This window comes from Haemaphysalis longicornis, unplaced genomic scaffold (assembly GCF_048455015.1).
Source record: "Haemaphysalis longicornis isolate Haplotype H1 unplaced genomic scaffold, Haemaphysalis longicornis Haplotype H1 scaffold_4, whole genome shotgun sequence".
NCBI classification, from domain to species: domain Eukaryota; kingdom Metazoa; phylum Arthropoda; class Arachnida; order Ixodida; family Ixodidae; genus Haemaphysalis; species Haemaphysalis longicornis.
Genome location: NW_027526361.1, coordinates 201,326,366 through 201,338,059, shown reverse-complemented (window position 1 = coordinate 201,338,059; position 11,694 = coordinate 201,326,366). Strand labels below are relative to the sequence as shown.

At 48.5% G+C, this 11,694-nt stretch overlaps 3 non-coding genes across 3 annotated transcripts; 2 read left to right on the top strand and 1 right to left on the bottom strand.

Annotated features, from left to right (window-relative positions):
* Positions 1-4,794: 4,794 nt before the first annotated feature.
* On the bottom strand, positions 4,795-4,867 carry Trnaf-aaa (transfer RNA phenylalanine (anticodon AAA)). The gene has a single exon. It is a non-coding gene; the product is annotated as a tRNA-Phe (tRNA).
* Positions 4,868-8,407: 3,540 nt separating this feature from the next.
* Trnat-ggu (transfer RNA threonine (anticodon GGU)) lies at positions 8,408-8,480 on the top strand. Its single transcript has one exon. It is a non-coding gene; the product is annotated as a tRNA-Thr (tRNA).
* Positions 8,481-10,516: 2,036 nt separating this feature from the next.
* Trnat-ggu (transfer RNA threonine (anticodon GGU)) lies at positions 10,517-10,589 on the top strand. The gene has a single exon. It is a non-coding gene; the product is annotated as a tRNA-Thr (tRNA).
* The last annotated feature ends 1,105 nt before the right edge of the window (positions 10,590-11,694 follow it).

Below are 11,694 nucleotides of genomic sequence, written 5' to 3'. Positions count from 1 at the left end.
AGCGGAAGATAATTGAAGATAATGTGGCCGATATGCTAAAGCGCAAAGTCATTCGCCCATCTACAAGTTCATGGTCATCGCCCGTTGTGCTGGTCGAGAAAAAAGATGGCTCTGTGCGTTTCTGCGTCGATTATCGGGCGCTTAATAAGATTACGCGAAAGGACGTATATCCTAGGCCCCGCATAGACGACGCTTTAGACTGTTTACAGGGGGCTGAGTACTTCTCAAGCTTGGATCTTCGATCGGGGTACTGGCAAATCCCGATGCACGAAGCGGACAAAGAAAAGACGGCATTTACCACCCCAGACGGCCTTTATGAATTTAATGTGATGCCGTTCGGCCTTTGTAATGCCCCGGCGACATTCGAACGCATGATGGACACTGTGCTTCGTGGCCTCAAATGGAAAACGTGTCTATGTTATCTAGACGACGTGGTAATCTTTTCATCCACCTTTTCGCAGCATCTCGAGCGCCTTGATCAGGTCCTAACTTGCCTTTTTAGTGCCGGCCTGCAAATGAATACTAAAAAGTGTCATTTCGCTAGTAAGAGCATCAAAGTGCTGGGACATGTGGTTTCCAAGGATGGAATACGCCCGGACCCGGATAAGACTGCTGCCGTTATCGGTTTTCCTCGGCCGCTACAACAGAAAGATTTGCGAAGCTTTCTTGGTCTCGCATCATACTTCCGGCGTTTCATTTGCAATTTTGCAACGCTCGCTTCCCCTCTGCACAAGCTTTTACGAGCCAACGTGCCGTTCGTCTGGACGAACGAGTGCCTGGAAGCTTTTCAAGCCCTCAAAGACACCCTTACGTCCGATCCCGTCCTGCGCCATTTTGACGAGACAGCACCCACTTTACTGCACAGTGACGCCAGCGGCTGCGGCATTGGTTCTGTTCTCCTGCAGCAAGACGCTCATCATCGTGAAAGGGTGGTCGCGTACGCCAGTCGCGCCTTGACACCAGCAGAGCAGAACTACAGTATCACCGAGCAAGAATGCCTCGCAGTTGTTTGGTCAATTCAGAAGTTTCGTCCCTACCTATACGGCCGTCATTTTACCATCGTCACAGACCACCATGCCCTCGGCTGGCTATCGACAATGAAGAATTTGTCTGGGCGCCTAGGCCGTTGGGTGCTGCATCTGCAACAGTACGACTTCACCATCACGTACAAATCCGGCAAAAAGCATCTGGATGCCGACGCACTGTCGCGGTGCCCCCTATCCTTCTCGCCGCAGCCGGACGTGTCGCAAGTCTCCTCCGACTCCCGTCAGCCGTGTTTACCCATGGCCCCCCTCAACCACGCTTCCGTACCCGACTCTACCGAACTGCAAACGCTACAGCGCGCAGACTCTTACTGTCGCATTTTAATCGACCGCCTTGAGGGATCCATCCAGCCACCCAATAGCCGCTTGCGACGTCAACTTCATCTATTTCGGATCATTAATGGAGTTCTCTGCCGCGCAAACCACCACCCTGCCGGCTATGAATGGGTTCCTGTTGTTCCCCGTCAACTCCGCCGACGCATACTCGAGGCGCTTCACGATGATGCCACTTCTGGACATCTCGGGTTTCAGAAGACGTATGATGGCGTTCGCGGTCGATTTTTCTGGCCCGGCCTCTCTACCAGTGTCGCACAATACGTGGCCTCTTGTGATTCGTGCCAGCACCGCAAGCGATCGACGTCACCCCCTGCCGGTTTGCTTCAACCAGTTCCATGCCTCTACGCTCCGTTCGAAGCCGTAGGCATAGACTTGTACGGGCCCCTACCTCCAACAATCGATGGTTTCCGCTGGATTGTGACGGCTGTGGATCATTTGACCCGCTACGCTGAGACCGCTCCCCTTAAATGTGGTAGTGCTCAAGAAGTCGCTGACTTTGTATTACGCAGTATCATCTTGCGACATGGCGCACCTCGGATCCTGCTGAGCGACCGTGGCAAGACATTTCTTTCCCACGTCCTTGCGGAAGTGATTCGGGCTGCCGACACCGGCCATAAAACGACTTCTAGTTACCATCCCCAGACGAACGGGCTCACCGAGCGTTTCCACCGCACTCTGTCCAACATTAACTCAATGTACGTCAGCCCGGACCACCGCAACTGGGACATCATCCTACCTTTCGTGACGTTCGCATATAATTCAGCTGTCCAGCGCACCACCGGTTACTCGCCCTTCTTTCTTGTTTACGGCCGTCCCCCCTCTTTTGCTCTGGACACCGCCTTTTTCTCGGCTCCGATCCCCGCCATTTCGCCTTTTCACGATCAGTTCACCCAACGGATCGCTCACTGTCGACGTGTGGCCAGAGACCGCACCGAATCCAGCCAGCAAGAACGGAAGACCCGGTACGACTCATCACACCGCTCCGTTCAATTCTCTAAAGGAGACGAAGTTCTTCTTTGGACCCCTGTTCGTACTCCAGGACTCTGCGAAAAGTTTCTTAACCGCTACCTGGCCCCCTACGTTATAATCGAACAGACCTCACCAGTTAATTATCGCGTGTCTCCAGTGGACACTTCACCGGACCGTCGGTGCCGTGGAACTGAAATAGTGCACGTTTCACGGTTAAAACCGTTCACCCGTCGCCAGCTCTAACCCCGTACGGCCCGGCGGCCGCCTTCAGCAGCGGGGGGAAATGTGTGGGCATTGGGGATGTACTGTTGTGATATTTATGCGTGGAAGCGACATGACATTGTTATATCCAGTGTGGAACACGGAGGGTCAATCCCTCTGTCCCTTCTACCCATCCAAACCCACCGCCACTGTCATCTGTGTATAACCATCATCATCCCCGGTCAGTTCCGTCTTTCGGTGGCCTGTGCTCGGGAGCCTAATTAAAAGTGGTCCTTCAGCATCTCGGAGCTCTGTCTCTCAATATATATATATATATATATATATATATATATATATATATATATATATATATACATATATATATATACAGGGTGTCCCAGCTATCATGCACCAAGATTTAAAAAAAGAGTAAAGGCGTACCTCAAAAGAAACCAGGTGCATAATGTTCGCAGTACTGTGAAGAAGCGCACAGTATTTTTTTCTTTAATAAGACTTAATTAACTAATTGTAATTAATTATCTAACTCGAGAAATACTGTCCTAATCACTAAAGTGTCAATGAGCCACTTGTAGGTAACCACGACGGGAATCTAACTGCGGTATTTTCAGCGACGAACTAATTGCGTACTCATTTATTCTGACTGATAGAGGAAACCCGCGAAATATGAAAAATACCACGTGACGGCGCCTCCGCGCGCACCGTAAAGCAACGCCCTCAAACAGGCTGCCTCTGAGTTAGCCAGAATGATATAGACAAAAGAAAGAAAGAAGAAATGCGACCGAGTTTGTTACTTATCTGCACACGCGTCCCGCGCATCTTGCTGCTGCTGCTCCTTCCATGCATGCTAATATCAAGGTGATGCGCTGTCTCTTCGGGCGGGTAACACGCGAAGCAGTTGCTTTACATCAGCTTTGTTTGGGGACGCTGCTTTACAATGTGCGCGTAAGCGTCGTCACGTGGTATTTTTCATATTTCGCGGGTTTCCTTTATCAGTCAGAATAAATGAGTACGCAATTAGTTCGTCGCTGAAAATAGCGCAGTTAGATGCCCCTCGTGGTTATCTACAAGTGCCTCATTGACACTTTAGTGATTAGGACAGTATTTCTCGAGTTAGATAATTAATTACAATTAATTAATTAAGTCTCATTAACGAAAAAATTACTCTACGCTTCTTCACAGTACTGCAAACATTATGCACTAGGTTTTCTTCGAGTTACGCAATTTCTCTTTTTTTAAATCTTGGTGCATGATAGCTGGGACACCCTGTATATATATATAGCGAATCAGAAAATGGGAAATGAGGGGCTCCGTGAAATAAGACAGAAAATAAGGGTTGGCAGTCAAGAAAACCTCGGAAAGCAAAGGGGAGGTTGTGGTGGGTCATAGAAAGAGATGAAGAATTTTTTGAGTCGAAAAGAAAGTGGTGAAAAAATGCCCGCCGGGTGGGATCCGAACCCACGACCTCCAGAATACCGGTCTGGTGCGATAACCACTACGCTACCGGCGGGGCTGTTTCCCCAGCACTTTCTCGGGTATTTATGTTAACGTATTTTTGTATATATATATATATATATATATATATATATATATATATATATATATATATACACATACATACAGCGGATCAGAGTAGGAAATGACGGGCTCGTTAAAATAAGAAAGAAATAAGGGTTGGCAGTGAAGAAAACCTTACGAAGAAAGGGGAGGATATGGCAGGTCATAGAAACAGATAAAGAATTTGGAAAGACAGAAATTGAAGAAAAAATGCCCGCCAAGTGGGATCCGAACCCACGACCTCCAGAATACCTGTGTGGTGCGATCACCACTAAGCTACTGGCGGGGCTATTTTTCCCCACAACTTTCTGGGGTATTTATGTCAATGTATTTTTTTCCTGTACTTGGGGGTGGTAGTCAGTGCCACTCCGACTTCTCGGGGTTAAGGGGACCTCCTTTTTAACCTCCGGGCCGTGACTGGAGTGTCTAAGACGTGTCGAGAGTGGTCGACCAGCGTCGAACCCTCTTCAGCTCCCTATGGCGCCAAGACTGCCAAAACAGAGGCACTCGCTATGCACGTAGCGGATCAGAATAGGACATGAGGGGCTCGTTGAAATAAGACAGAAATAAGAGTTGGCAGTAAGGAATACCCCAGGTACCAAAGGGGAGGATATGGCAGGTAATCGAAAGAGATTAAGAATTTGGAAAGAAAGAAAGTGGATAAAAAATGCCCGCCAGGTGGGATCCCAACCCACGACCTCCAGAATTTTGGTCTGGTGCGATAACCACTACGCTACCGGCGGGGCTATTTTTTCCGTCCACTTTCTGGGGTATTTATGTCAGTGTAATTTTTTCCGGCTGTGCTTGGGGGTGGTAGCCAGCGTCATTCCGACTTCTCGAGGTGAAGGGGACCTGCTCTTTAACACAAGGGCCTTGACTCGAGTGTCTACATCACGAGAGTGGTCGACCTGCGTCGAACCCTCTTAAGCTCCCTTTGGCAACAAGACTGCCAGAACAGAGGCCCTCGCTATGCATGTAGCGAATCAGAATAGGAAATGAGGGGCTCGTTGAAAATAACACAGAAATAAGGGTTGGCAGTCGAGAAAACCTCGGAAAGCAAAGGGGAGGATGTGGTAGATCATTGAAACAGATTAAGAATTTGGAAAGAAAGAAAGAAAGTGAAGAAAAAATGCCCGCCAGGTGGGATCCGAACCCACGACCTCCAGAATACCGGTCTGGTGCGATAACCACTACGCTACCGGCGGGGCGATTTTCCCATTCACTTTCTGGGGTATTTATGTTAGGTATGTTTGTTTCCTGTGCTTGGGGGTGGTAGCCAGCGCCATTCGGACTAATCGGGGTGAAGGGGACCTTCTTTTTAACCCCCGGTTCGTGACTCGAGTGTCTACGACATGTCCAGAGTGGTCGACCAGCTTTGAACCCTCTTAAGCTACCTTTGGCAACAAGACTGCCAGAACAGAGGCCCTCGCTATGCATGTAGCGAATCAGAATAGGAAATGAGGGGCTCGTTGAAAATAACACAGAAATAAGGGATGGCAGTCGAGAAAACCTCGGAAAGCAAAGGGGAGGATGTGGTAGATCATTGAAACAGATTAAGAATTTGGAAAGAAAGAAAGAAAGTGAAGAAAAAATGCCCGCCAGGTGGGATCCGAACCCACGACCTCCAGAATACCGGTCTGGTGCGATAACCACTACGCTACCGGCGGGGCGATTTTCCCATTCACTTTCTGGGGTATTTATGTTAGGTATGTTTGTTTCCTGTGCTTGGGGGTGGTAGCCAGCGCCATTCGGACTAATCGGAGTGAAGGGGACCTTCTTTTTAACCCCCGGTCGTGACTCGAGTGTCTACGACATGTCCAGAGTGGTCGACCAGCTTTGAACCCTCTTAAGCTCCCTTTGGCAACAAGACTGCCAGAACAGAGGCCCTCGCTATGCATGTAGCGAATCAGAATAGGAAATGAGGGGCTCGTTGAAAATAACACAGAAATAAGGGTTGGTAGTCGAGAAAACCTCGGAAAGCAAAGGGGAGGATGTGGTAGATCATTGAAACAGATTAAGAATTTGGAAAGAAAGAAAGAAAGTGAAGAAAAAATGCCCGCCAGGTGGGATCCGAACCCACGACCTCCAGAATACCGGTCTGGTGCGATAACCACTACGCTACCGGCGGGGCGATTTTCCCATTCACTTTCTGGGGTATTTATGTTAGGTATGTTTGTTTCCTGTGCTTGGGGGTGGTAGCCAGCGCCATTCGGACTAATCGGGGTGAAGGGGACCTTCTTTTTAACCCCCGGGTCGTGACTCGAGTGTCTACGACATGTCCAGAGTGGTCGACCAGCTTTGAACCCTCTTAAGCTCCCTTTGGCAACAAGACTGCCAGAACAGAGGCCCTCGCTATGCATGTAGCGAATCAGAATAGGAAATGAGGGGCTCGTTGAAAATAACACAGAAATAAGGGTTGGCAGTCGAGAAAACCTCGGAAAGCAAAGGGGAGGATGTGGTAGATCATTGAAACAGATTAAGAATTTGGATTCGGATCCCACCTGGCGGGCATTTTTTCTTCACTTTCTTTCTTTCTTTCCAAATTCTTATCTGTTTCAATGATCTACCACATCCTCCCCTTTGCTTTCCGAGGTTTTCTCGACTGCCAACCCTTATTTCTGTGCTATTTTCAACGAGCCCCTCATTTCCTATTCTGATTCGCTACATGCATAGCGAGGGCCTCTGTTCTGGCAGTCTTGTTGCCAAAGGGAGCTTAAGAGGGTTCAAAGCTGGTCGACCACTCTGGACATGTCGTAGACACTCGAGTCACGACCCGGGGGTTAAAAAGAAGGTCCCCTTCACCCCGATTAGTCCGAATGGCGCTGGCTACCACCCCCAAGCACAGGAAACAAACATACCTAACATAAATACCCCAGAAAGTGAATGGGAAAATCGCCCCGCCGGTAGCGTAGTGGTTATCGCACCAGACCGGTATTCTGGAGGTCGTGGGTTCGGATCCCACCTGGCGGGCATTTTTTCTTCACTTTCTTTCTTTCTTTCCAAATTCTTAATCTGTTTCAATGATCTACCACATCCTCCCCTTTGCTTTCCGAGGTTTTCTCGACTGCCAACCCTTATTTCTGTGTTATTTTCAACGAGCCCCTCATTTCCTATTCTGATTCGCTACATGCATAGCGAGGGCCTCTGTTCTGGCAGTCTTGTTGCCAAAGGGAGCTTAAGAGGGTTCAAAGCTGGTCGACCACTCTGGACATGTCGTAGACACTCGAGTCACGACCCGGGGGTTAAAAAGAAGGTCCCCTTCACCCCGATTAGTCCGAATGGCGCTGGCTACCACCCCCAAGCACAGGAAACAAACATACCTAACATAAATACCCCAGAAAGTGAATGGGAAAATCGCCCCGCCGGTAGCGTAGTGGTTATCGCACCAGACCGGTATTCTGGAGGTCGTGGGTTCGGATCCCACCTGGCGGGCATTTTTTCTTCACTTTCTTTCTTTCTTTCCAAATTCTTAATCTGTTTCAATGATCTACCACATCCTCCCCTTTGCTTTCCGAGGTTTTCTCAACTGCCAACCCTTATTTCTGTGTTATTTTCAACGAGCCCCTCATTTCCTATTCTGATTCGCTACATGCATAGCGAGGGCCTCTGTTCTGGCAGTCTTGTTGCCAAAGGGAGCTTAAGAGGGTTCAAAGCTGGTCGACCACTCTGGACATGTCGTAGACACTCGAGTCACGACCCGGGGGTTAAAAAGAAGGTCCCCTTCACCCCGATTAGTCCGAATGGCGCTGGCTACCACCCCCAAGCACAGGAAACAAACATACCTAACATAAATACCCCAGAAAGTGAATGGGAAAATCGCCCCGCCGGTAGCGTAGTGGTTATCGCACCAGACCGGTATTCTGGAGGTCGTGGGTTCGGATCCCACCTGGCGGGCATTTTTTCTTCACTTTCTTTCTTTCTTTCCAAATTCTTAATCTGTTTCAATGATCTACCACATCCTCCCCTTTGCTTTCCGAGGTTTTCTCGACTGCCAACCCTTATTTCTGTGTTATTTTCAACGAGCCCCTCATTTCCTATTCTGATTCGCTACATGCATAGCGAGGGCCTCTGTTCTGGCAGTCTTGTTGCCAAAGGGAGCTTAAGAGGGTTCAAAGCTGGTCGACCACTCTGGACATGTCGTAGACACTCGAGTCACGACCCGGGGGTTAAAAAGAAGGTCCCCTTCACCCCGATTAGTCCGAATGGCGCTGGCTACCACCCCCAAGCACAGGAAACAAACATACCTAACATAAATACCCCAGAAAGTGAATGGGAAAATCGCCCCGCCGGTAGCGTAGTGGTTATCGCACCAGACTGGTATTCTGGAGGTCGTGGGTTCGGATCCCACCTGGCGGGCATTTTTTCTTCACTTTCTTTCTTTCTTTCCAAATTCTTAATCTGTTTCAATGATCTACCACATCCTCCCCTTTGCTTTCCGAGGTTTTCTCGACTGCCAACCCTTATTTCTGTGTTATTTTCAACGAGCCCCTCATTTCCTATTCTGATTCGCTACATGCATAGCGAGGGCCTCTGTTCTGGCAGTCTTGTTGCCAAAGGGAGCTTAAGAGGGTTCAAAGCTGGTCGACCACTCTGGACATGTCGTAGACACTCGAGTCACGACCCGGGGGTTAAAAAGAAGGTCCCCTTCACCCCGATTAGTCCGAATGGCGCTGGCTACCACCCCCAAGCACAGGAAACAAACATACCTAACATAAATACCCCAGAAAGTGAATGGGAAAATCGCCCCGCCGGTAGCGTAGTGGTTATCGCACCAGACCGGTATTCTGGAGGTCGTGGGTTCGGATCCCACCTGGCGGGCATTTTTTCTTCACTTTCTTTCTTTCTTTCCAAATTCTTAATCTGTTTCAATGATCTACCACATCCTCCCCTTTGCTTTCCGAGGTTTTCTCGACTGCCAACCCTTATTTCTGTGTTATTTTCAACAAGCCCCTCATTTCCTATTCTGATTCGCTACATGCATAGCGAGGGCCTCTGTTCTGGCAGTCTTGTTGCCAAAGGGAGCTTAAGAGGGTTCAAAGCTGGTCGACCACTCTGGACATGTCGTAGACACTCGAGTCACGACCCGGGGGTTAAAAAGAAGGTCCCCTTCACCCCGATTAGTCCGAATGGCGCTGGCTACCACCCCCAAGCACAGGAAACAAACATACCTAACATAAATACCCCAGAAAGTGAATGGGAAAATCGCCCCGCCGGTAGCGTAGTGGTTATCGCACCAGACCGGTATGCTGGAGGTCGTGGGTTCGGATCCCACCTGGCGGGCATTTTTTCTTCACTTTCTTTCTTTCTTTCCAAATTCTTAATCTGTTTCAATGATCTACCACATCCTCCCCTTTGCTTTCCGAGGTTTTCTCGACTGCCAACCCTTATTTCTGTGTTATTTTAAACGAGCCCCTCATTTCCTATTCTGATTCGCTACATGCATAGCGAGGGCCTCTGTTCTGGCAGTCTTGTTGCCAAAGGGAGCTTAAGAGGGTTCAAAGCTGGTCGACCACTCTGGACATGTCGTAGACACTCGAGTCACGACCCGGGGGTTAAAAAGAAGGTCCCCTTCACCCCGATTAGTCCGAATGGCGCTGGCTACCACCCCCAAGCACAGGAAACAAACATACCTAACATAAATACCCCAGAAAGTGAATGGGAAAATCGCCCCGCCGGTAGCGTAGTGGTTATCGCACCAGACCGGTATTCTGGAGGTCGTGGGTTCGGATCCCACCTGGCGGGCATTTTTTCTTCACTTTCTTTCTTTCTTTCCAAATTCTTAATCTGTTTCAATGATCTACCACATCCTCCCCTTTGCTTTCCGAGGTTTTCTCGACTGCCAACCCTTATTTCTGTGTTATTTTCAACGAGCCCCTCATTTCCTATTCTGATTCGCTACATGCATAGCGAGGGCCTCTGTTCTGGCAGTCTTGTTGCCAAAGGGAGCTTAAGAGGGTTCAAAGCTGGTCGACCACTCTGGACATGTCGTAGACACTCGAGTCACGACCCGGGGGTTAAAAAGAAGGTCCCCTTCACCCCGATTAGTCCGAATGGCGCTGGCTACCACCCCCAAGCACAGGAAACAAACATACCTAACATAAATACCCCAGAAAGTGAATGGGAAAATCGCCCCGCCGGTAGCGTAGTGGTTATCGCACCAGACCGGTATTCTGGAGGTCGTGGGTTCGGATCCCACCTGGCGGGCATTTTTTCTTCACTTTCTTTCTTTCTTTCCAAATTCTTAATCTGTTTCAATGATCTACCACATCCTCCCCTTTGCTTTCCGAGGTTTTCTCGACTGCCAACCCTTATTTCTGTGTTATATATATATATATATATATATATATATATATATATATATATATACCCGAGAAAGTGCTGGGGAAACAGCCCCGCCGGTAGCGTAGTGGTTATCGCACCAGACCGGTATTCTGGAGGTCGTGGGTTCGTATCCCACCCGGCGGGCATTTTTTCACCACTTTCTTTTCGACTCAAAAAATTCATCATCTCTTTCTATGACCCACCACAACCTCCCCTTTGCTTTCCGAGGTTTTCTTGACTGCCAACCCCTATTTTCTGTCTTATTTCACAGAGCCCCTCATTTCCCATTTTCTGATTCGCTATATATATATATATATATATATATATATATATATATATATATATATATATATTTATATATATAGTGAAAGGGGGAAAACGGTGAAAAACGGGAAACGTGTCAGTCGACTTCTTTCACTATTTTTATACTGGCCCATCGAACCTCATGATCTCTATATAGATATATATATATATATATACATGAGTTTGTACATTTGTCCAGAAGGACAACCTTGCCGTAATGTGATTTTTTGAGAAGAATGCAGACAAGCGAACACATCCTTCCCCACGTTTTGCTGTTACCGTCTTTGATAAATATTTATGTAAAATCTAGAGCTGTGAAGTACTCTTTGAAGCACACAAACGCAAGGAAATGACAGTGGCGCTGAGTGCATGTGCCAGGTCTAGCTACAGCGTTTTTTTGCGGCTGCTGGTGACGCTCCTGTGGTTAGAGAACCAAGAGACCTCCTCATTCAGCACAGAAGCCCAGAGCCAGTTAGAATGGAGAGCGAGGACCTGGAGCCCCCCCTCAAATTTCATAGCCGTAGTAACGAGCACGAGTTCGGTGACAAGGCTTGAGCTCCCCCAAGGCCACCTCCTAGTTCGATGCTGCCCACTATAATTGGAAAGGAATGGATGACACTCACATAGGTAACTATTGTGGGTGTCTGATGCCGCAGGCGGTGCATCGTTGAGCGCAGCATTGGGAAGGGAGTTTGTGGTCGATCAAAAGGAACGGGAGAGAGGCTATTTAAATGCTACGCTAAATGCGGCCTTTTGTTCCCGAGAGGGATAGGTGGAAGGAGAACATTTCTTTCGTAGTGCAGGTAATGTTAAGTGATTGCCTGAAAGGTTAGGAGCGGTTATGGCAGCTTTCATCACCATAGGTAAGACTAAAGGGAGGGCGTGCTCGCGTAGTCTGTTCTTGAGCTAGCGGTTTAGCTGTGGGGTAGGCGGCGGATTTTATTGG